This window comes from Capra hircus, chromosome 14, assembly GCF_001704415.2.
Source record: "Capra hircus breed San Clemente chromosome 14, ASM170441v1, whole genome shotgun sequence".
Taxonomy (NCBI): domain Eukaryota; kingdom Metazoa; phylum Chordata; class Mammalia; order Artiodactyla; family Bovidae; genus Capra; species Capra hircus.
The window spans coordinates 79455533-79480809 of NC_030821.1; the positions used below are offsets into that span (position 1 = coordinate 79455533).

General features: G+C 58.1%; 1 protein-coding gene across 3 annotated transcripts in view; it reads right to left on the reverse strand.

Moving 5' to 3' along the window:
* Nucleotides 1–21180, reverse strand: part of SLC45A4 (solute carrier family 45 member 4) — a 70744-nt gene extending 49564 nt beyond the window's left edge. Inside the window, exon 1 of one of the 3 annotated variants that reach the window (XM_018058641.1) lies at nt 21153–21180. The gene's annotated coding sequence lies outside the window, so the exon portion shown is untranslated. Of the gene's footprint in view, nt 1–20304; nt 20355–21152 lie in introns of those variants that run through there. The other 2 variants (XM_018058638.1, XM_018058640.1) reach the window with 2 other exon arrangements.

The window sequence follows — 25277 nt, forward strand, 5'->3', positions numbered from 1 at the left end:
CCCACCGGCCAGGCCCATGACCGGCTCCAGACTGCCCCTCTCCTTGACTTCATCTGGGTAGCTTTACGTCTAGTGTGTCAGTGTGCCACTCAGTGGGGATGGGATGCCAAGTCACAGCAGCAGTTGCCGCCCAGGGGAGCCCGCGAGGGGAGACGAGAGCCTTGCCGGCAAGCGGGCGGCTCGAGGAGAAGGGCTCCCCGAACCCGGTGGAGAAGAAGACTCAGCCAGGGTCCCCCAGACCTGGACCCCGACATCCTGGCCCCTGGGACGCCACACTTCCGAGATACAGCAGGGCGGGCTCTGCATAGATAGAGGGGGCCAGCATCCCGTGAGTCCAAGCACCCTGGAAGCAGCTGAGCTTCTGACCTCGAGGTGGGAAACGGAGCGGAGACGTGAGTGCCAGGCCTGAGGCACCTCCATCCACAGCCCCCACCTGCAGAGGGGGTTATACTGCAGCAACGCAGGCCTCCGGGCCATGAGGACAGTTCTGGAAAGCCCCCGCCACGTGTGTGGCAGGGGATGCGCTGGGCAGGTACTCAGTCCTAAGGACCCCAACCACCCAACAACGGGAACCAGCTCCCTGAGAATCTGAGCTACTGGACAGGCTCTACTCTGGGCGTGAACGGCCCAGAAGAACAAGAGGGAGCTAACAATGACGACACCATTAGCTTTATGAAGATTTTGACCCGGGGTTGTCACTGAGAGTGATAAAGTTATTATAGAAGCATAAATTTAGGTTAAGGATTCTACTTGGTTATCAGAACCAAGTGCAGCCTCTCTCTGTAAAGGCAGGCACGGAGCAGCTGACCACACCTCCCCTGCCCGCCGCTAGGGCGACCCTGGGATGACCCTTGAGGAGGGGCGGGCTCAGAAAACAGGAGAGCGGGGCAGGCAGCTCGCCAGCCGGCCGAGGGGCTCCCTCTGACCCTCCCACCCCTGATTTCAGGTGCCTGGAGGGGAGGGGCCTGGCCGAGACCAGGAGGGAGCCTGTGTCCATGCTGCCCGCCTGCCGGGAGCCGTGGGCAACAGGGCTGGAGGTCTTAGCCGTGGCTGCCACAGGGCAGGGGCTCCCCGCCTCCACCATCCTGTCCCTTCTCCCGGCCGCTCACAGGGACACCCACATGCGCACTGGACCGCAGGAGGGCTCTGCGCCTGACCCGAGTGCTTGGCTGTCTTGGCCAGGACAGATCCACGGCGCAGCGCACACCGCGCAGCCTGGGGCCTGTGGCTGGGGCCCGGACACACGGCCGCAGCTCTGGGGCCAGCGCTGGTCTCCGCGCCTCCTCAGGCCCCAGGGCTCCCCGCAAGCGGCACAAGCTGGGTGAGGCGGGGATGAGCGGCTTCCACCCCAGTCCAGACGGCTGCGCCCAGCCCAGCAGGGCTGCCCCGGCAGTGCAAGCTGGCTCCGCGTGGGCCCAGCACCAGGCGGCCGGTACCGCGCACCATCGATAAGCCACCCGAGCTCTGTGATTTTACAGTTTGCTACATCCAAACCCCAAAACCTCACCACCAAATGACCCTCCAATGTCCTGAGCTGCATGCAGAGCCTTGTGGGTGTGGGGAGCCAAGCCCAGGACCCCCAAGGACACCATGAGTCTCTGTGCCGAGAAGAGCGGGGGCACTGAGTGCTTATCCCCTTGAGAAGCGAGCAGCAGCCCTCTCCAAGCAGGATGAGGTCTAAGTCACCTCATCCCCCGCCAGCCCCAGGTTCTGGGCCCCCTCGGGCTTCTCGTGCAGCGTCCTAGGACCAGTGCCCCGGGACACACAGGAGAGGCAGGCAGCAGGGGAGACAGACGAGGACACCGAGAAGGTCTCGGGTTCCCCGGAATTGCCGGGTCGACACCAGCTCCAAGTCTGCCTAGGCATTTAGGGCAATCCCGCAGCCCCAGCCAAAGGGGGCTTCGTCCCCTCGGTGCTCGGCCACAGGGGTCCTCCTGGGCGACCTCTCCATAGCTTAAAGGTGCAGGGGGAGGCAGCAGCGCAGACAGGGACTCACACTCAGGTACAGCCCCGGCGGCGGCACGAGGTCAAGGTAGCCATGAGGAAAGGCCACGGTGCTTGGCGGTCGGTGCCCAGCCCTTGCCCAGCACATGTGTGTCCACGCAAGGCAGCACCTCCAATGTACGGTCCGCACGTGCTGCCTGCGCCTGAGCCAGGTACCAAGGCCAGGGAAGGCGGTGGTGGGGTGTCTCTGGTGGCCTCGACAAGGGCTGACATCACACCACCACCCCTGGCTCTGACTATGGCCACGAGTGCCCTGGGACTCAGTGACCACAGTGACTTTCTGCAGGGCAGCCGTGAAAACACTGAGGTTCCTGATCTATGAAGATCCCAGGAGAGCTGGGCGGCCCAGCGTGGGGCCCTGATGTGGCCGGCGGGCCGCAGGGACGTGGGCAGGTGCTGGCCTCCCAGGCGCCGGCCGGCTCACGACACACCCCGGCACGCCGGGACGGAAAGTTGGCCAGGGCTGGCGAGGACGTGTGGTGTCTATAAAAATGTTCCTCCCGGGGGAGCCTCTGGAAACAGAGACTCCGAGATACTTTCATTCTTTTCCTTATTTGCCACTCTGAAAAATAAGCTGTGCTTCCTATTCTGAAATGGAATACGGTCAAAACCTTCTCCAGTGATTAGTGACCCAAAGAAAAAGGTCACCAGATCCAAAATATGTCTCGTTTGGCCAGGGGCCCGAAGTAACTCTATTCTGTTTATTTGGTTTCTCTCCTGGGGGATAAAAGCGTAATGCAACGCCAAGTTGGCCTGTGCTCGTCCAAGTCCTGTGAAGCCCCAAGACTCAGGAAGCTTCTTGCTCCCTCCAGCAGGTCCTCCTGGGCGCAGCCCCCGCCCAGGTGCAGAGGCTCGTCTTTGTCCCCAGGGGCCTCACAGGGGAGAGAGTCAGCACCCTTTCAGCTGCAGCAATCCGAGGTGTCCACCCTGCGCACTGACCCCCTGCCAGGATGACTGCAGAGAACAGGTGACTGGAGAGGCAGAACCAGAAATGGGCGGTAAGTCGGACTCAGTGTCAGCCTGGCTCCACAGCGGGTATCCCCCACCCCAGGAGGCTCCCTCCAAGCGCGAGCTCGCCATCCCTGGGGATCCAGCGAGGGAGAAGGGACCGTGGGTCCCCGCCTCCCCCACCCATGGGACCTTGGCCCAATGGCTTCTGCAACAGCAGCCGCTGGGACCACACCCGACACCCCAACATCTCAACAGGCCTTCCCGGGTCAGGGACCCATCTATCACTGCGAGCTCAGAGCCACAGCCTCACGGACAGGGCTGCTGCACAGGCAGTTCCCATGTCTGTCAACCCTTCACTCTAGGGTCACCAACTGCCCCATCCAGGACGACAGGCCCGCTGCGCGGCCCAGACCCGCATCCCGGTGCTGTGCACAAGGACCCACTTCAGAAAGCTCGCCCCCAGGGCGTGAAGCCCACGAAGCCGCCGGCCTCCCGCTCCATCCTGCCAGCCTGCGTCCCCTCGGCGCCCTCTGTGCCCACGCTCACTGACAATGCTCCCCAGGACGGGCACACGGGGGAAGTCCGGGACAGAGGCTGGCACTGACCGCTGCAGAGGCTGAGGAACAGCACCCAGCGCACTGGCTGGCGCACACTCCCTGAGGCCCACCCAGCGGAGCCCGGGACGCGCGCAGTTGTGAGATTTCTGTCTTCCCCAAACGGCCTCTGAAGACGCTAGATCTTGAGTTTGAGCAACGCTTCTAGAACCAGTGAGGGGGCTTTTCAGCCCCTGACATCAGTCCACAAGCTGGGTGTCCACAGTGTCCCAGGACACACCTGAGGCCACCTGAAGGGGTGGGGGTTGTCACGTGGGGGAAGGTGGGTGGGGAGACCCAGGGGGCCCTCCCTTTGGGTTTCTCCTGAATGAACGCTGCCTCAAAGGCACAAGGGAGCCCAGCTTGGCTCCGGCCCTCTGGGAGCCCCTGGGCTGTGCCCCCTCCCAGCCCAGGGAGGCAGGAGTCTGAGCTTATGGTCCCTCTGGCTTTCAACTCTGGGCCAGAAAGACGGGGCTTGGGCACAGACAAGGAGGACCTGCAGAGGCTAGTGGCAAAGGCCCCTCTGCACTCCCGGGGAGCTCCTAGGGTGGGGTAGGGGGCAGCCTCCATGTGCACTCACTGGAAACAGACCACAGCAGGACACATAAGCATGCAAGCTGCAAACGTACCTTATTGCACCTTTACAGACTCCTAAACTTGGAGGACACAGCAACCCACTCCAGTACTCTTGCCTGGAGAATCCCGTGGACAGAGGAGCCTGGTGGGCTGCTATCCATGGGGTCACAAAGAGTAGGACACGACTGAAGCGACCTAGCATGCATGCATGCAAGCCAGCTTAAAGCCTTTCCAGAATAAGGTAAATATAAACAGAGTAAGTCACCGTTCCCGAGCGAGTGTTTCCTGATCGGGTGCAATGCAGAGACTGCATGAATCTGCAGTGGACCTGGTTCCTGCCCACTGTCCCCGCAAAAGCAGCCCCAGGAGACCCCGCTGTCCCCTTAGCAGCAGCCCTGCCTCGACACTGCTGTCTTCTCCATGCGCACACCTGCCCCCAGCAAACAGAAGCAACTGCCATTCACAGAGCACTCACAGCTGGGTGCGGCTGGCCCTGTGAAGGTATCTCCTGGCCAGCCGCCGGGGGTGGGGTGCCCCTCGTGAGGTCAGCATCCGTCCCTGGACACTGAGAACAGCAGAGAGGCACAGGGCAGACAGGAACCCAGGGCCGCTGCCGCTCCAGGCTGCGGGCACTGTCCCTCCTCCCCCATGGCCACCAGCTCTGATCCCGTTCAGAACCGCACACCGAGGGCACCGCCATCGAAGGACAAAGGCCTGCAGGGCCTGCGGGAAGCCTGTAAATGATGAGCGAGAAACTCAGCACACCACCTTACTCTCTCCTCAAGACTAATTTTAAAAGGGAGAAGACATAACCGCAGCTACAAACCGGCCCTGGCGGATATTTACGGCGTCATGACTCAGCTGCCCTGACGGCTGACAGGTGAGGTCACCTGGAGGCACGGCGGTGTTTGCACAAGGGAGCCAGCAACCAGCAGGGCCAGGAGAGCCGGCTGCGCATCGCCCCCAGAACCACCCTCCCTCCTCCAAGGCCCGCTGAGCCCCCCAGGGCTGGCCCCCTGGAGAACCCTTCATGGTGCGCCTGCATTACCCAATGTCCCCCAGGGAGCACGGAGCATCCTTGGGAGTGGAAGGATGGCCAGGCTGGCACAACAGCCAATTAAAGGCAGTTAACTACAAATAGGAAAATTATGTATTTGGTTACAGAAGTTATTCTTTGGGGCATCTGGTTAAGTCTGTCAAGAAAACACTTTGGGGAACTTGCCCAGTGCTTCCACTGTGGGGGGCGTGGGTTCAATGCTTGGTCAGAGAACCCACATGCTGGGCACTTGTGGCCACCCACCAAAAAGAAGGAACAGAAGGAGAGAAGAAAGTTCAGACCATAAAAGGCTCACTGTGCGACTCACCACACCACCCTCCCCGAGGACTGCAGCGGGCTCACGCTGGGCCAGGGAGTCAGGCTGGCAGCAGCCTGGGCGCCTCTGGGCACCAGCTGGCCGCTGCCCGCAGGGTCCCGGGCAGGGTGAGCCCCTTGGTCCGCACGCGGCGCCACCCCCTCCCGCACTCACAGACCTGACCCCACGCTTGTGGCCCAGCTCGGGGGACACAGCGGACAGCGGCACGTCCACCTGCGCGCGCTTCTGTTCACACGCCGCCCGACTCCATGGCCCCGGCCAAGACGCGCGGCCAAATGCGCCGGGCCAGTCCAGCTGCCGGCCCCTGCCAGCCTCCTGCCCAGCCACACGGCCCCACGCTCGGCGGTGCTGGCTCTGCCCTGCACGACGGCACGCGCTCCCGCCCCAACCCGGGCATGCACAGGCCCGGGAGGTCCCATCTCTCACTGGAGCGCATCCCTCCCTCCCGGGAGCCACCAAGCCTCTCCCTGGCACTGCATCCTCAGGCTTCGTGTGGGCGCATCACGGCAGCTGAAACTCTGAGCGACCTCCTAGGTGCCAACTACTGTTCATGGCGCTTTGTGTGTGCGAGCTCGCTCTGTCCTTGCAAAAGTCCAATGCGGTGAACACCGTTCTTAGCCCCAGTTTGCAGATGGGGAAACTGAGGCACTAGGTCGCTTGCCCAGAAGCTGCAGGATGGTGACTGCTGGGCCCTCAGGGGGACAAACAGCAGCCCAGATGGCGATACTGCGTCCCAGCGCTGTCGTGAGTCTGTCAACAGTTTCGCTGCTGGGCTGCGGAAACGAACGGGAACTGGCGGGGAGAGGCCAGAGCCCCATTCTGGTCTTGCTTTTTCGTGGGAACCCTCCCCCAAAAGCAGGGGTCAGGTGGTCGCGGAGACCGGCAGCTCACAGGGTGGGCCGGGTGGGAGGCGAGGGCCAGGCGGGCTGGTTCCTTTCCAGGCGGAAATTGAAACCTGGCCCGATCAAAAGTCTTTAGTTCCAAGCAACCTCACACAGGAGGTTGTCCTTCGCCTTTCACACAGGACAGACAACCATTAGAGTGGAGCGTAAAGTCGCAGAGGCGTGCTGTGCCTCGCGGCTTCCCATGAGGACGGGCCTCTAAGCTTCAGGGCCGCGGACGGGGTAGCAGATTGCTGAGAATGATCAGGGACGGCTGTGCGCTCTGTATCTAAAGAGCATGAAGAGGCGGTGCTGTAAGCGGGCGGATGCCGGGTTTGCCCAGCTGAAAGGAGCTGGGCTGGAAAGGATCACATGGCCTGTCTCGAGAGGAACCAAGTGGCCGTGTGCCAGAGACCAGAGGGGTCCCTCTGCAGAGGGGGCCTGGAGGAGGCCCACGGGGAAGGCTGCAGAACACCCCAGGCCCTCCTGTTCTGTCAGGGAAACAGACTCAGAGTGGAGGAGGCTGCTCCCCATTCCTCTGAATCGGGAGCCCACCAAGCAGGCCCAGTGGACGCCTGGCACTGTACCTTCAGACCCTCCATCACGGCCCTAAGAAACACCCTGTCCCTCATGTCATCAATGAAAAGGAGCTGGTGGGGCAACTAGAACCCTACACATCCCCCTAAGAAACTTGAAATAAAATACACATTACGATAGTAGACTGTCATACACATTACATATGTGTAATTATGTGTGCTGTAGTACGTCACAGTATGCAGTTAGATAAACAATGCTATACACATTGTTTAACACACACACACGCAAGACAGAGCATACTGTTCTACCCAGGACTCCCCACAGGTCCTCGAGTCCCTTACACTGTGAGACTGCACGATGCAGCCGCCCTGGAGATCCATGCACGGGGAACCTGCAGGTGCAGGGGCCCGCTCCCCAAGCCATGACACACATCTGGTTCTAGGGTAACCACATCAGGGGCAGCACAGCCAGAGATCTAACCCCGGGCCCCTCTGGAGACCCTCTCGGTGCTGACGCCCTGAGGGCCCCTGCGAGCTGCAGCTGCAGGCCTGACCCTTCCACTGCGGCTTGGCTGGGAATTCCACCCGCCACCCCGAGCCTGATCTCAATGTGACATTGCTCAACGCTCTTGGACAACCTTGACTCTCGGAGGCTCTCGCTGCTAATTTTAACTACCCTACATTCCCCACAAAGTGAACTGGAGCATCCTAACGTCACAGGCATGACAGCATCCCCGGCAGGCGCTCTGCCCACAGCTTCCAGGCTCTCCAGGGCCCGGGATGGATGCCTGAGCCGGACGGGAGGTCGCTGCTCATCCCCGTCACGGCAGCTGGGAAATAGCGCCAGCCATCACCTGGGGGCTGATCTCCAGCCCAAGGCCAGAGCTAGCCACTCCCGGAGACGAAGCAGGCAGCCCACCTGGCGGGTCCCTCGACCTGGCTCCAGAGAGGGCCTTGTGGCCCACATCCTAGGGTGCCAGGAGAGCCGTGAGTACCCGCTAATGCACAGCTAAGATGGTGTTTTCACATTTTTGTGAGAAGGAGGTCCATAGCGTTCGGCAGTCTCAGAGGATCCATGACCCAACTGGGTAAAGAACCACCCTGGCTGGGGAACAGGGAGCAGGGCGTACATGCGGTTTCTCAACCAGTCAGGGGCACTGTTGCTGTGATCTGGCTGTTACATCATCTTCTCATAGCTTTTGAAGGTCAGTCCTTCCTTCTGTAATTTCCTTTAGAATGTAGTTGAGCAATTTAGGCTCAAACAAACAAAAGGCAGATGAAACAGAAACCAACAAGGGCCAGCCCTGACTGCTGCGGAGCTGGGCACTCTATGAGACACACAGACATGGTGATAGCAGAAAGGAAAGCTCAAACCACCACTTCCAGAGCTGGTCCTAAAGGAGCCGACAAAAGTACAAACCACTGCCAGTAAAGCGACTGCCATTCTGTCAGACGGAATAAAGTCAGCCCAGCAAGCCTCCGCGTCTGCAGAGGAGTCCTGAGTAAATGTGATGTAGTTGGCTTGCCAGGGTGATAATGAGCTTGTTTTGAACCTTCTGTATGTTGTATTAGCTCATTCATTTGGAAAAGTAACCCAGGACAGAGCTGGGGAGGGATGAGTGAGGAAAAAAACAGGTCAGCAAAACGTGGGTCTCACGTTTCCTAACCAAACACAAGCCGTACTCCAGATAACACTCTAATCTAATCTGTACGCCGACTTCAAACGAGGAGTCTGGGCATCACCGTCTCCCTCAGACACGGTCTGGCTCCTCCTTCCGTGCCCGGCTCCAGGCCGTCTGCCAGGCGCTGCACCCCCAGTTCAGAGCTGACCCAGGCCAGGCTTTCTTCCCTCATCCAGCCTCTCACCGTGCCGCCAGTGCACACGCATCAGCCCCGAGCACACGCATCAGCCCCGGCGCACACGCATCAGCCCCGAGCACACGCATCAGCCCCGAGCACACGCATTAGCCCCGGAGCACACGCATCAGCCCCGAGCACACACATCACGGGGCTCAAGCTGCCCTCAAGGTGTTCCAAGGCTGCCCTGCAGATGAGGGGCGGAGCCCGCCTGTAGCCCTGGGGAAGGAGGACGCGGCCTGTGCACAAGGGGCCTGAAGCCCCAAACCCACTGGACCTGGACTGCTCAGGACACCGCCCAGAACCCGAGCCACTGTAAGCCCACAGCTGTCAGCTCCCACTCAGACAGCAGGCGGCAGGAAGCTGGTCCCGCAGGCAGGTGCCCACGCTGACCTGTCACTGCAGCTTGACCAGGCCCCTCTGTGGAAGACCACCCCATCTCCAACAGACTCTTCCCCTCGTGTGGCCTGCTCGCTGCTCCAGCCGGCGCCCCGGGCCCATGAGTGGAAGTCTCCCAGTGGCGGCCAGGCCCAGGGTGGGATGTCACCCCACTGCTGTGTCCCTGAGCCCCACCTGCCCCCCCATATGGACCTAACTCCCCTGGCTCTGCCTGTGGATGCCACCTGCTCCCCACCACCAGCAGGATGAGACAGATGCAGCCAGACCACCCACCCGCCATCACCCCAGGGCAAAGGAGCTGGCAATCCCTGCGACCTCCACATAAGTACGAAGCAGGGACTCTGAAATGCTTGATCAATTGATCATCAGTTCAGTTCAGTTCAGTCGCTCAGTTGTGTCCGACTCTTTGCGACCCCATGAATCACAGCACGCCAGGCCTCCCTGTCCATCACCAACTCCCGGAGTTCACTCAGACTCACGTCCATCGAGTCTGTGATGCCATCCAGCCATCTCATCCTCTGTCGTCCCCTTCTCCTGCCCTCAATCCCTCCCAGCATCAGAGTCTTTTCCAATGAGTCAAGTCTTTGCATGAGGTGGCCAAAGTACTGGAGTTTCAGCTTCAGCATCTTTCCTTCCAAAGAAACCCCAGGGCTGATCTCCTTCAGAACGGACTAGTTGGATCTCCTTGCAGTCCAAGGGACTCTCAAGAGTCTTCAACACCACAGTTCAAAAGCATCAATTCTTCGGCACTCAGCCTTCTTCACAGTCCAACTCTCACATCCATACATGACCACAGGAAAAACCATAGCCTTGACTAGACGGACCTTAGGCGGCAAAGTAATGTCTCTGCTTTTAAATATGCCATCTAGGTCGGTCATAACTTTTCTTCCAAGGAGTAAGCGTCTTTTAATTTCATGGCTGCAGTCACCATCTGCAGTGATTTTGGAGCCCCCCAAAATAAAGTCTGACACTGTTTCCACTGTTTCCCCATCTATTTCCCATGAAGTGGTGGGACCAGATGCCATGATCTTTGTTTTCTGAATGTTGAGCTTTAAGCCAACTTTTTCACTATCCTCTTTCACTTTCAAGAGGCTTTTTAGTTCTTCACTTTCTGCCATAAGGGTGGTGTCATCTGCATATCTGAGGTGACTGATATTTCTCCAGGCAATCTTGATTCCACTTATGTTTCTTCCAGCCCAGCATTTCTCACGATGTACTCTGCATATAAGTTAAATAAGCAGGGTGACAATATACAGCCTTGACGTACTCCTTTTCCTATCTGGAACCAGTCTGTTGTTCCATGTCCAGTTCTAACTGTTGCTTCCTGACCTGCATATAGGTTTCTCCAGAGGCAGGTCAGATGGTCTGGTATTCCCATCTCTTTCAGAATTTTCCACAGTTTATTGTGATCCACACAGTCAAAGGCTTTGGCATAGTCAATAAAGCAGAAATAGATGTTTTTCTGGAGCTCTCTTGCTTTTTCCATGATCCATCGGACGCTGGCAATTTGATTTCTGGTTTCTCTGCCTTTTCTAATACCAGCTAAAACGCTTTAGCCTTGAAACTGACCCTCGGAAGCAAGACAGGCAAATCCGGGCTGTCTGGGTGCCCTCAGGACCCGGAGTCCATCCGAGACACCAGAACCTGGCACTGGGCTCTGGTCAGCGCGAGGAAAATGGAGCCGAACGGCAGCTCCACGGAAACCGAACACGCAGGCCCTGCTGAATGTACAAGAGCCGCTTGCCTACTAGTGTCGCATCCGCCACACGGAAGAAGCCCACGGCACCTGCCCTACAGGGCACGAGATGCAGCACAAGGGTGCCGCGGCAGCGGGCCTCGTGGGACCCCTTGGGGCTGAACTTCCAGGGGTGTCAGGGGAGCGCAGTTACGCTGGGAAAGGCACACTGCACGCACAAAAGTCTTGCAATTTAAAGAAAAGTGTGAATCCAGACAAGATCTTCCTGGGGGGGGGAAGTGAGCAAAAAAAAAAAAAAAGACTGGTTTGAAAAAAAGTTGAAAAATCCTGGTTTGGGGCTTAAGACTAGATTGTGGTAAAAATAAGACTCAGCCAGGCCAAACTCTGACCAGGAGGACCCTGGGCCCATGGGCCAGCACCTTTGGGTCCCCCTTGCACCCTGCCGTGGCGAGGCATTCCACCAGGCCAAGAGGCGCAGGCCTGCCTCCACCCTTGAAAACACGGGTGAGCAGTCAGGTCGGGGGTCACTGGACACAGGTCCCAAACGCCCATTACAAAGCTGCCACTACCTGCCTGCCTTTGCCCACTGTCACAGCCTTTGTCGGCCTGTGCCCAGCATGAGGGCAGCTCCCTTGGGAGCCAGTCGTGAAGGACCTGTCTCCATGGGCAGCAGGGGATGGGGGGCAGGCTTGGCCTGCCAGGCGGGCAGGACACAGGGCCCCTACCGGTCTCGGTCAGGACCCTCAGAGCCCCGGGGGAGCTTCTCCAGCAAGGGCACGCATCAGCGCCAGAGCCCCCAGTGACCAGCCGCAACTCCAGAACGCCCGTCGTGGGGACAGCCATACGTGTGGTGATGACCCAGCAGACTCAGGGGCCCTCCCAGACGCCACCACCCCCCACAGCCTCTGCTCCAGCCCCTCTCTGAAGGGCCCGGGGAACAGTATCTGATTACATCTCCTAAGTAGTTGAGCTGTTCTCAGATGTGAACCCCCCGCCAAACGGAAGACGTTAACTCCCTAAGCCCGTGAGCACACAGCCCCAGCCCCCAGCCCTCCCAAGCCTCAGCATGATAAGGGTAACCTGGGACACCACCCTGCTCCCTCACGTCAGCCAGTCCGGGAACGAGCCGCTCACTCCCGTGACCGTCCCCCACCAGGCTCTCAGAAGGGCTGTGCTAAACTGGGAGTGTGGGGTTCTCAGTTAGGGGAGCCATGGCCAGTCCCTAAACAGACGGACTTCTCATGTGAAAAATGAGGCTAGCCACTGAAAGGCTGTTTTAACTTGAAATGTTATCAGGAGCTGTGAGTATTAGCGACCCTGAGCCAGGGCTGGGCCTGATGGAGCCACTCCAGTCCCCGACCTGTGCCCGAGAGACAGGATCCAGGGCAGAGAGACAGAATGCCACCTTCCCTTGGGGACGCGGGGGACAGTACGGGACTCACCGAGCAGCCTCAACTTGAACCTGTTACCTGAGCTGCCTGGGGGTCGGGGGAGGCCCACCACAGTGCGAGCACACAGGGACCCTGAGGAGGGCAGCCGGGAAACCAGGCCAGGAGAGCGGCTGGGTGGGCGGGACGGGGTGCACTGACCAGGGCAGGGGGCTCGGGCGGTCCACGCCCAGTCCACGCGCCTTGCTGTACACATGCTGAAGGCAGCTCCTTTCCACGGGCCACGCTGCGGTGGGCACAGCACAGAGCGTCTGTCCTTGGCTAAGAGGACCGGAGAAGTCCAAGGACGCCACGCTGGCCAGCAGCACGCCATGCCCCATGCCCTGGCCCCTCCCGGCCACGCCATGAAGGCTTGGCAGGGCCTCCTCCCCCGGCACGTCTCTGTGGCAACCCGGGCGGGTCGTCACTAAAGTGGACTCAGCTGGAGGCCCACCCCACCTCCACCATGCAAAGCCACAGCGGCACCCTCATGCCCGGACAGTCGGGCTCTTTTTCTTCCGGAGCCAGCCGTAAGAGCCTCCACTTCCGAGAAGTCCTCCCTGAACAGGCTCAGGTGAAGATGGTAGTAACTATCTGGAGCGTTCGGCCAGGACTGTGTCTCGTCTGTGTACTCTTCTTCAGCTCTCACCTCTCTACTTAGATGAGAACTGCTTTTGCATTTCCCGCTGTCCCTAGTACTCTTTCCAGCAGAGGCACTCAGAAGACAGAACTCCACACGGACTCCTTAAGCTCTCTGGGCCTGTTTCCTCATCCATAAAGTGGGGACAGCACCCTCCCATGCAGAGTGCTCGGCAAATTCGGAAGTTATCTCCGAATCTAGGCGGCACCTTGCACAGAACCTGCCCATGGTCCCCACACACAGGCGCCTGATAAAGATGCCCGGGGCCCTTCTAAGGGGCTGTGAGCACCCACAAATACTCAGAGAGGATGGGCAATGCCCGGGCACATCGCTGCCACCCGGTGACCCCCGTTCATCAGGACTACTAAGGAGAGCCCCCCAGGCTCAGTGCACAGGACGGCCTCGCTGAGGGTCCGGGTTCCTCCCCAGGCAATCCACGTGGTAGCCTTACAGCTGCCCCTGCCCAGGTCATTTAAGTCAAGAACACAGAGGACTCCCGCCAAAAGCCAACAGGGTTGGCAGAGCGGCAGGAGCGGTCCTCCAGCCCTCTCTCGCGGAGCCGGCCTGCCACAGGGCAGGCCTGAGATCCCAGGCCACATATGCTAAAGGGCTCCAAGCCCAGGCTGAGCTGGGCGGACAGTAATAACCCCAGACGGACAGGTTCTAAGGGGCCATGAGGAAATCCACGTTAAAACTGGTCAACTTTCCCCAAGTGGTGTGGAAACCAGCCAGTGCTCGGGCTCCAGATGCTCCCTGCCACTCAAGGCGGAACCAAAGGCCTATCTGACCTTCACAACCACAAACCGCCGCTGTTCACGGGCTCTTATCCGCGCGCAGCCTCTCCACACAGGCGGCTCCTACGGCCGGGGACTACGAGGACCGAGAGCCAGCCCACCCGCCCCCACGCTGCTCCTGCCTCCTCTCCATTCACAGCATCGGTGTCAGCACCGCTGTTCACCCGCTGGGAAAACGGTCCCCACTCTCACCTGCATTTGGTGAGCGACAAGCGTTTCGCCCTGTGAAAATGTACTGATGTTTTCCACACGCTGTCACAGCACGAGAGCGAAAGTCACGTTTCCCAGACTTCCAGAAACACATATATTAATATGGGTGGAGGCGCCCTGCACCCCCACGGCTCACGGTGCCACGCGGGAGACCCAAGACCTCGGGCCCGGCACCCTCATCGGTGAGGCCCAAGGTGAGCTTGCGGGCTTGGCCACTTACCGTGTGGCTCGGGGTAAACTGCTTGACCTCTCTGTGTGTGCCCCCTTCTCCTCTCTGTCACACAGGCACAGCCCTGGCCACATGGTTAGAGGAGGAGCCGAGTGCTCCGCCCAGGAGGACCCAGCCCTCAGGGCCTGCTAAGTGCCAGGAACAAACCCGCATTATGCTCCCCAGGCCCTAACACGGGGGCTGGAGCTCCGAGTGGTGGGCGGCTGCTGGGTCAAGGTCACCCGGCCGGGGCTGGCACCAGCACCAGGCGCTAGCGTGTCTCTGCTGCAGACGGCGGCACAGGGCCCCTCCCGATCCTCTTAAGAATTAAGAACACTTTCAACGTCTGAATAATTCGAGGATGAGACAGCTCGACGTGTTTTAAACAGCGCTGAGTCCTCTCTCAGCTGCCCTGTCCCACGAAGCTTGCTGAGCCCCATGCCGGCAAATCCAAGAACATGCTGGCCTCAACCCCACAACCCCACCCCCACCCCTCACACCGAGTCACAGCTGCCTGCAATGGGCGCTCGGGGGCGGGGGGCAGCCCCGGACACCCTGGAAGGCCCGGCTCCCTCCGGCAGAGGGTGGTGGTGTGCAGGGTGTGAAGGCGAGGCTTCCAGCTGCCGGCTTTTATTGTAAGTGATACGAGGAAGCCCGACGGTGATGCCAGCACCCCTGCTCTCCGAGCAGGACAGGCATGCCAAACCCCTCAGTGTGGGGTCACCTGGACACCCTGGTTTCCCGTGTGCAGCCCAGGCCTCTAAGCCCCTGTGGCAAAGGCCCTAATCCTTTAGTACCGAGGCCCAAACGGCCAAGAAGATGTGAACGTGGATCTGGGCACAGGGGTCTCCACAGGGCGGGGGAGGCGGCACGGTCTGGCCCACTGCCTCACTCCCGGGATGCACCCCAGGAGCCCCGGTGGGGCCGTGCCTCGCTCCTACCTTCTCTTATCTCTACAAACCAAGGCTCGGCCTCACGGTCTGAGGACATGCGTTGCCAACGTTCAGGGCGAAGCATTCCTAAGTGGATTGCTAACGGCGGGGCCTGAGGACGCGAGACGGGGGGACGGCAGGCTGGCCCACATGAGCAGGGTCCGCAGAGCTGGGAGAGCAGCCAGCCTCCTGCCCAGCACGAGCACCAACAGCAGCACGCCCTGGTCACCTGGAACCTCCCCTATGTCACAGACTGCCCCGCAACACAACGTTCTACAGCCTCCAGCCAACGCCTGTTCTGGGTCAGGGCAGGAAGGCAGAGCAACCTGCTGAATTACTAAATTTGCTGTCATATCTAACATCAACTGGCTTTCAGGCTAAACACAGTACACGTTCACGTTTCGAGGGCTTCTCTGGCTCACCTAGGAGAAGGCCAGCCTGGACTTCAAGTGGCTCTGAGGAAGGTCTGGAAACTGACGCCAGCGCCACCTGTTTCTTAGGGTGAGGCCCTGCTTCCCAAATCCCGACCTGCCAGGCTCCTCTGCACCCCCAGCCCAGGGGCCCTCGCCCTGGAGACCAGCAGCGGGCACACTCTCCTCCCTGCTGACACTCTCCCTGGGCCCGAGAAAGGAGCCGGGCAGAGTAGGCTGATGGACTCCCGCAGGGGGAACAAAAACCTCTTTAACTCACAGCACTAGTCCACAGGCTTGCATTTTAACCCAACCAAATAAAAATGCACTGTCACTAACCAAAACACACTCGTGTGTGAGCTGCACCGTCTTGTGCCCTTTAACGTAGTCCAGCTAGGAAACACCCAGTCAAACATCCCGGCACACGCAGAGGAGCACGAAGCCACTGTCTAACAGCAGCCTGCCGCTCCATCCACCAAGCCGGCCGGGTGACAGAGCAGCACTCTGCAGCCCGTGTGCAAACGCCAAGCGCCCTCAGGGTTCTCGGGTACGGGAGGCTCACAGATCCTCCACGTTATCCTGTCTGTGACACGGCTGGTGGTCAAGTCGAACGGCCCCCGGTCCCCACCCCCCACCGCCACCAAGGTCACCTTCACACTCTCCCTTCCTCAGTCCCTGTTGGGAGTGGGGGGGGGGGGGGCGGGTACTGGCATCAAGGACAGGGGGATAATTCCTTTAATGGAGACGCTTTAAAGGGACCCAGCCAGCTCTTTAAGACACATTCTGCCTATGTGTAGTTATCAAGTAATTATCAAGACCAGCAATACATTTCTGCTTCTGCGATCAATTATGTACTGATATTTACAGTGACGAAAATCTCTCCTGGGGCACCTGCCTGGTGGTTGGGAATCCGCCTCCTGGTGTGCGGGGTGTGAGTTTGATCCCTAGTCAGGGAACTAAGATCCCATGTGCCGTGAGGCAACCGGGCCCATGTGCCGCAACTACTGGGCATGTTCACCACAACCATAAAGAAACAGCACAGACCTGTGTACAGATGCAATCGTAAGTAAATAAATACTTTAAAAAAATTTCCTCTGGATTAACACAGCTTCATGATCACAGAAATGTTTTAAACTGCAGTTTAGGTATACTCTGGTGACAGAGAAGTGTGAAGAATGATCAATAAAAGGCTTTCAAGTATAAAAGTGCATGACATTAAAATTCCACAAGGAAAAATGGAGCAAACACACAAGATGAGGAAGAAAAGAAGACACATGTGTTAAAACTGTTAAAAACAGTATGTATGCTCCTTTTTTCAAAGGGTGAGGGTGGGCTATCAGATCATTAGAGTGTTTAGTTATTTTAAATGAAAAAGTCTAGACGGCAACTTAAAAATGTGCTCATAGTTTTTGTTATTTCATAGAACAGGGGCAAGAAAGTCTGAAGATCTCTGCTTTAAGGGAATGTCGCTCTGAAGCACTCCTAACAGGTGATTGCAATGATGAGAGGGCTGCCCCTCAGCTGGTGCCCCCCTCACCGTCCACATCCCAAGGTCATCCCCAAACCCCTCCCCTCAAAATAACTGATGGAAAAACACTCCTCTTTCCAAACCAAAAATCATCTCCTCTTTCGGATAAATGTATTTTCCTAAAATGGTGATTAAAATGTTGTTTGTCTAAAACTGTGCAGGAAGATCTATATGTAAAATCTCGTCAACCACGACATCTGGACCAGAATCCACTCTCTTCCAATCCCTCTTTATCTAAGGGTCTGCTATGGATTTTGCGCTCAAGACCTTCCTTTCTTTCCAAAGGGAAGAATTTGGTCACCAACCAATTCAACGAGCTCCAGGATTCAAGGGTGAAGCCCCAGGTGAGACCCTCCAGCAAACTCCAAAAACTACAAACCAGCTGACACAGAATCCCAGGCTGGAAGGTACTTCTTGAAGGCAGCACAATAAAGAGCCTCTCGGGCACTGGTTCAGGAATGCGGCTTCCCTCACTGCCAGCGAAATCCTGCAACAGGTTTGGGAGGAGGCAAACAACATCGGCCCAGGTGGAACAAAGCCTCCCTCCCCTGGGCGCAGGGCCAGCAGAGTGGGGGAGTGAGGCCAGGGCAGCCTTGCACAGTGACTCGAAAAGACTCTGCAAACCCTCCAGCTGTGGGGGGATCCCACTTTGGGACAACCAGCACCCCAACCCTGCACCTGGGGGCAAAATGCCTGGCACAGTGCACACCCTCATTTGGGGGCTCCCTGCAGGCCCAGCTATGGACTCTGACGACCTGTCTTCGCTTGAGGTTCCAAACTAGCAGAAGAGAACTCAGAGTCCTTCTCTCCAACCCTGAGGACCTGTTTCCTTTCCCACCATCTCTAGTAGCAGCAGCGTGCTTACCCCAAGATGAGCGAGCTCAACAGAGGACCCAGACAGACCACTGCCCGCACTTCCGGGTGCCACATCTGCGTCGAGTGTCCGGGCCGTGTCCCGGCACTACTGCCGACCCGGGTGTGGAGGGGAACACTGTCGGTGCCCTGAGAACAGCAGGAATCACGCTGCTGCCCTGCAAGCCTGAGGCTCTTAATCTTCTTAAAATACCTCCTCTGAAAGTCACTTGCCGAAGCAGCAGCTTCACAAATACTATGAGGGCCCCAGTGAACGTTTCCAGGGTCACCACTACCTAAGTGGCAGAGGGTTGAAAATGACGGCTGTGTAGTCTGGCCTGAATGCAGGCAGGGAAGCTTCCTTTGCACACACGTTCAAATGTCCACAACCTCCTAGTTAGCTAGAAGTGCCTTACTTCACAAAGGGTTAGCATTTAATACTCTTAAAAAAAAAAAAAAAGCCACTCGAAGCACATTTTGAAACTTCCATGTTAAAAAGATCCTTGTTCATTGATTTTGGTGGGATAACTAACCTAATCTAAACAAGGGGACCTTGTGTGGGCAGGGGTGGGGGAAGGGCGGTGGGCCTGGCCTGGGAGCCCCTGCCCGGGGGTCCTCTCCCACCTCCTTTCTCTATGGCCGCTCTTCCTCCGGGAGGCTTTTCCCCTCTGGTCAGATTCCCATTCTGCAGCGCTAAAATGCTCTCAGGTTTCCTGGCTTGGAGATGAAGGCAACCCTCCTAATGGGGTTTTGCTGAGTGTTTCTTAATCAGCGGAATTATGTTGTCATTAAAAAAGAAGAAAATCTGGGAAACCAGAGGAAGCAAGTGTGGAGCAGTACCCTGGCCTGTCCTCAGTGGGGACTGGGCTTCCAGCGCGTTCTGACTCCACAAATTATAGACACGGCTCTGCCAGGGGTGTTCCCGGGGAGGGCACTGCAATTTGGGGTTGTCTGCCACCTACTGCGCTCACCAGTCAGGCCGACAGGCTGTTAGTCACGAACCACCCCTGCTGGGCTGGGCTGCTGGGCCCCACAGGACGAGCAGGAGCGGCCAAGAGGGTGCAGACGAGGGACGGGGACCAAAAGGCACTGCAGTCAGGACACGCCAGCAAAGCCCAGACCCCAGTGAGGCCATCCACTCTCCTCCCCACCGTCCCTCTGACAACACGGATAAAACCAATCCAACACCAAGCAGCCTGAACACCGGAGAAAATGCCTGTGTGTGCTCTCCTCCACTGGGGATGGGGGAGCAAGCGGCCGCTGCCGCAGCCCCTCCTCCCCCGCAGACCTGCAGGGCGGGCTCTCCCGGCTCCGAGAGGCCAGGGTCCTGTTGCCAGGCTTCTCCCGCCCCTGCCCGACCTCCAGCAAGCAGTGCTGAGGGCAGGGAAGAGCCCCAGGATGTTAAAAAACTGCCAGACACCTTGGAGATCGCCCAGTCCAATCTCTGCTCTGCTTTCCCGATGCGGCACGGGCCGAGGCTGCAGCACGCATCTCAGCCAGGGAAACAGGCCCACTCTCATAGGCCCGGAGCCCCCAGGCGGCCTCCCCAGAGGGACATCCAGGCCACACACACCTTCCACTCAGGGCCTAATATGCATTTCAAATGCGTCTCAAACTAGCCCCTACTTTCCTTTACAGCTGCTGCCCATGATTTATCAATTAGCCCGGACGGGACTGAAATTCCATATTTTTAAGACAACCGACTCCTCCCTCCCCGCCACTCCAGAAGCCCCAGCATTCGGCAGCCACAAGGATCTTCCCACCTGGGACCTACACAGCTCCAGGCCACAGCCACTGCCCCTCCCCACCTTCAAGTGGATTCTGCAAAACCTCTTGAGCACTCAATAAACTCTTACTGTTTCTTTGAATACATAATTCAGATCCACTAGAAAACTGAGGAAAGTATTCATTTTTAAAGGCGGCTAGGGTCACTCTTTTGGATGCCCTGCCATTTAATACACCGCTTCAGGGTAATATACCAATCCTCCAGCTTTTTATCGTCTTCCTTTTTCTCCTACTACAGGCGCAAAATATAAGAGCTGAAAGATTCCCCCTTACCCACCCACTGAAGTGCAGAGCACACTCACAGAACGCCGGAAGATCGACCTGGCTTTTCCCAGAAGAAGCAGGCTTCGATTCTGACAATCGTTTGACCCCACAACGATGGCTTCAATCACTCATCTTCTAAACCCTCATCCCTTCCCAGGCCTCAGGCTAGGAGATGCCCCCCAAACCAGGAGCAACCAGGCCCCTTTTGGCTGGAGTCAGCGAAGGAAACCGATGGGGTTGGATGGCTCAGTGCCCCATTCAGAAAGGAAAAAAAACCTCACACTCCCTAGGAGATCAAGTGTGTGCCCCAACCCCCCAGAATCACTATGAATGATTAACCGGGAGGCTGTGTTTTTTTCAAACCACCACCCCTCCCATTTTGACATACCTCCTCTGAAAAAGCCCTTTGCTGGAAGGTGTTCCCCCGCAGCCCAGTCAAGAGCAACACACCCTGGGGAGGAACGGGTTAAGTTCAAGAGCTCTGGGAGGCCAGCCGGCACGGGAAAGGGAGAGCGGTGCAGAGATGCAGACATACGTGCGGGGACTTCTGCAGGGCAGGGGCTGCTGGACCTGGATGTACCGAGGCATTGGCCCCTCTTCCCCAGGCACAGCTTGGCTGCGGGAACGGAGGTGTCTTCAAAGGGGCAGACCAGAGGACGGTGCAGGTAAGACAAAACACAGGGGCAGCCCCGAGTGTGGCCGCCCTGCGAGGCCGCTGAGGGCGTGCGGGTGCGGGGACAGGAGGGTTTCAGGCAGAGGGGACAGTGGCTGAACTCAGAAGTTGGCGACGTCAGGCCGAGGGCGCGGGGCAGGGTCGGGACCAAGGGGGCTGAGGCGCCAGGCTTCCTGCGGGTAGAGTAACCCGAGAAGACTGGGGTGGGGGATGCCGAGAACTGCGGCCGGGGCAGGGTCCAGGGGAAGGCGCACCCCGCGGGGAGGGGCCCAAGATGCTCCAGGAGGCTGGGGCGGGGGTGGGGGGCGACGGAGACGAAGACGGGCAGGTGCACCCCGGGCGGAGAAGGGAAGGGGCCCAAGCCCGGGGCGGCTGTGCGGGCGGGAGCAGGCTCTCGGCCGTGGCGTGGGGGGCCTCCTCCCCGTGGAAGGGATGCCGGAGCGGGCCGGGAGCCGGCCCCGGAGCTCGAGGCCGGGGCCGCGCGGGGGCCGAGTGGGGGTGGGCAGCGGCAGGTGCCGGGCGCCCAGGTGCGGCGGGGTCGGGGCGGCGGGCCGGCCGCTCACCTGTCTCCTCCGGCCGGGGCCGCGGGGCGGCGGGGCGGCCGGGCCGGGCCGGGCGGGGGCGGCGGGGGCGCGGCGCTCCGGGGGCGGCGGCGGCGGCAGGGCCCGGCGGCGGCTGCTCCTCAGCTGGCCGGCCGGGCGGTCAGTCAGCGAGAGACGCGGGCGCGAACGGAGCGCTTGCGAGGATGCGGCCAGCGCGCGGGGACAACGCCGCTTTATCAGGTCGGAAACAGCCGCCGCGCGCCGCTTCCGCTGACGCAGCGCCGCCCGAGCTCATGACTATGCAGCAGCCGCCGCGGGGGGCGGGGCGGGGCCCAAGCTGCGTGCGCCTATTGGTCTTCGCGCGCCCCGCCCACCGCCCCGCCCCGCCCCCCGGGCCGAGGCCCCGCCTCGGACCGGCCCCGCCCCGGACCGGCCCCGCCCCGGCCGCATCCCGCCTCGGGCCTCTGGCGAGGGTCTGCCATTCGCCCCCAGCACATCTTCTCCAGACTTGAGCACAGACCCTAACCGGGACCCGTGACCCCAGACTCTGGCCGCGGAGGTGCCCCTCGGTACCCGCAGGAGGGAGAACCTGCCACCCTCGCTCCTCCCCGGTTCACCCCGGTCCTGCTTCTCCGCTAACGCCTCCTGGAAGAGGGTCCTAAGAGCCTCGCGGCCCGCCACCAGCCTGGTCCCTCTGCAGACAGCCTCTTCCCATCCCACTCTCCCTCCATCCCCCGGCCTGACTGGTGAGATGGGTTCCGGCGCCAGGTGCGACAGCAAAACCCTCCCCTCCGTTTCCCCTACCTCGCCCTGGGCCTTCTTCCCTGCCCCATACCACCCCCACCCCCCACGCTAAGTGTGCCCGCGGCTGCCCACCCCCTGCCCTTTCCAGCCCTGGAAAGAGTGCTAGAGAGGACCTGGACCAGAGGGCCTCCTACTCGCAGCCCGACCCACGCCAGGGGCATCAGTCCGGTATCACCCAAGAAGCAGAGTGGCTATAGTCCCTAGAATGGGACTTCTGGGAACCCCTGGGGACAAGGTCGGAGGAGGCAGCTTGATAAACAGAGAAACGATGATATATTGGGCTGAGGTCAGACAGCCCTGCACCAGTGCCAGGGTTTAAGTGGTGCTGGAGAAATTACTTCACCTCTCAGAGCCTGGGTGTTCTCGTCTGTAATGTAGAGATCACAAAATCCTTCTCATAGGGTTCCTGAAAGGATTGAGAAATAAAGTGTACAGCACAGCCTACAGGGCAGTAAAAATGGAGAAATCTGACAATATTAAGTGTTGGCAGGGAAGTGGAGCAACTGGAACTCTCATAATCCTACTTGGTGGGGATGCAAATTGGTGCAGCCACCTTGGGAATCTGTTTAGAAGTACTGGATTCTATGTCAAACCTGTGACCTCCTTGATGCATGCTTTCTGTGATCCTGTTTTTGTGCACAGCAGCACTGTTTGTAATAAACAGAAAGTGGAAATTACCCAAATGCTTATCAATCATAGAATGGATGTATGAATTGCGACATATTCATACAATGCAATGACAACGAATAATCTGTAACTATAGACAACAATATGGGTGACTCACACATGATATTTTTTTCTTTTAAGGGAGTGTGTTGCCATTTCCTACTCCAGGGAATCTTCGCAACCCAGGGATCAAACCTGCATCTCCTATATTGGCAGGCAGATTCTTTACCGCTGAGCCACCCTTACACACGACTTTAAGAAGAAAAAAAAAACCCAGACCCTAAACCTTATAGAATTCTATGCGGATAAATCAGTAGAAATGTACAAATGGTGGTAGAAGTCAGGATAGTGGTTAATCTTGGAGGGGGCGTGCCAGAGCCAGGACACAGAGGGAATATCTGGGGAGCTGATGAAGTTCTGTTTCCTGATCTGGGTGCTGGTTACATGGATGTATTCAGTTTATGGAATTTTCTCCAGCTGCGCATTCATCATGTGTGAACTCTTTAGTGTGCATGTGATGCTTCAATGAAGAGTTAATAAGAATATCTGGTGTGTATGTAGTAAGAACCCAAAGTTGCCCCTGACACATTGAGGGTGCTCATCACTGTCTATCTATCCTTCCCTGTTGGGTTTTGGCTCCTATGGTCAGAAGATGGAGGCAGAAGCAACTCCAGCTGCATGTCCTCCAGCTGCATGGGCATCTTATTTCACCTGTCAGAGTCATCTGCAAATGAGACTTCTGACAATACCCGACTCACAAGTCATCTTGAGGATTCAACAATGCTATTTATTTATTTATTTTTGGCTACAGTAGGTCTTTGGAGAAGGAAATGGCAACCCATTCCAGTATTCTTGCCTGGAGAATTCTATGGACCAAGGAGCCTGGTGGGCTACAGTCCATGGGGTCACGAAGAGTCGGACACAGCTGAGTGACTAACACAGAGTAGGTCTTCATCACTGTGCAGGCTTTTCTCAAGCTGTGATGAGTAGGAGCTACTTTCCAGTTGCTTTTTGAGGGCTTCTCATTGTGGTGGTTTCTCTCTGCGGAACATGGGCTCCCGAGCTCAGGCCCAGTAGTCACGGAGCATGGCTTAGCTGCCTCACGTCATGTGGGATCTTTCCAGACCAGCGATCAAACCCCTGTCTCCTGCATTGACAAAAGAATTCTTAACCACTGGACCACCAGGGAATTCCAAATAATGCTTCTTTAAAAAGACTTGAACTTCCTTGGACATCCTGTGGTTAAGACTCTGCAATTCCACTGCAAGGAACATAGTTATTCTCCCCAGTCAGGGAATTAAGATCCCACATGCCGTGTGCCATGGCCAAAAAATTTAAAAAGTAGAAACTCGATACAGTAAGAAGAACAGCCTAAGGACTTAATAACTTTGTTTAATTATTCCCTAACTGTTGGTGTTTACTGAATCTTCTTTATTTTCATGGATTCAGCAAGTAATCACTGAGTGCCTGCCATGTGCCATGTACCATGGCAGGTGCTAGGACCAGAGCTGGCAGCAAGATGTACTCTCTATCCTTAAGGATCCCATGGTGGAATGGGAAACACAGATGGCCATCTACCACAGGATGGATGCAAAAATTGTGAGATAGTCCCAGGTGGCGCTAGTGGTAAAGAACCCACCTGCCAATGCAGGAGACATAAGAGACACAGGTTCAATCCCCGGGCCAGGAAGATCCTCTGGAGGAGGGCATGGCAACCCACTCCAGTATTCTTGCCTGGAGAATCCCATGGACAGAGGAGCCTGATGGCGATGGCCCTCAGGGCCGCACAGAGCCGGACACAACTGAGCCACTAGGCACGGCCCACGATGGACTGGTAGCAATGTACCACACCTTTCTAGTGCTGTGGCCACGGAGCCCAGCGCAGGATCTGACCTAGAGCAGGCGCTCCATGACTGTTTCCGCAAGAGTAAATAAACGCAATTGCCTCTGTAATCTGGAGCTCCACAGAGAGATTAGACGGAGAGCAAAATTAAGGAAAAGCACGGCTCCCAGCGTGCACGGGCCCAACACTCTATGTGTGCGAGTATGCGTGTGTACATGTGCACCTGGGCACACGTGCATGAGGGCCAGGGGCAGGGCCACTCTGCCAGCACTCCGATCTCGCCTAACCAGCCGGGTCCTAGTCCAGGAGCCACCACCAAGTACAGTGTTGTGGACTGCATGTTTGTGTCCCTTCAAAATTCATCCTGAAGCCCTACCCTCAGCGGGATGACATTTGAAGATGGGTCGCGGGGAGTGGGGCTTCCTTAGGGGTCCAGTAGTTAGGACTCCCCACTCCCAGTGCTGCGGGTTCCATCCCTGGGCAGAGAACTAGATCCTGCGTGCTGCAGCTGAAGGTCCTGCACTCTGCAATGAAGCCCCAGTGCAGCCAAATAAACTTTTTTAGAAGTAAGTATTTTAGTTTTGGCTGTGTTGGGTCTTTGTTGCTGTGAGTGCTTTCCTCCACTTGTGGCGAGCGGGGCTTCTCTCGTTGCAGACCACTGGCTCTAGGAGGCACGAGCTTCAGTGGCTGCAGCATGTGGACTCAGGAATTGTGGCTCCCGGGTTCTAGATGGCAGGTTCGGTAGTTGTGGCGCACAGGCTTAGTTGCTCTGTGCCACGTGGAATCTTCCCAGATCGGGGATTGGACCCCTGTCTCCTGCATTGGCAGGTGGA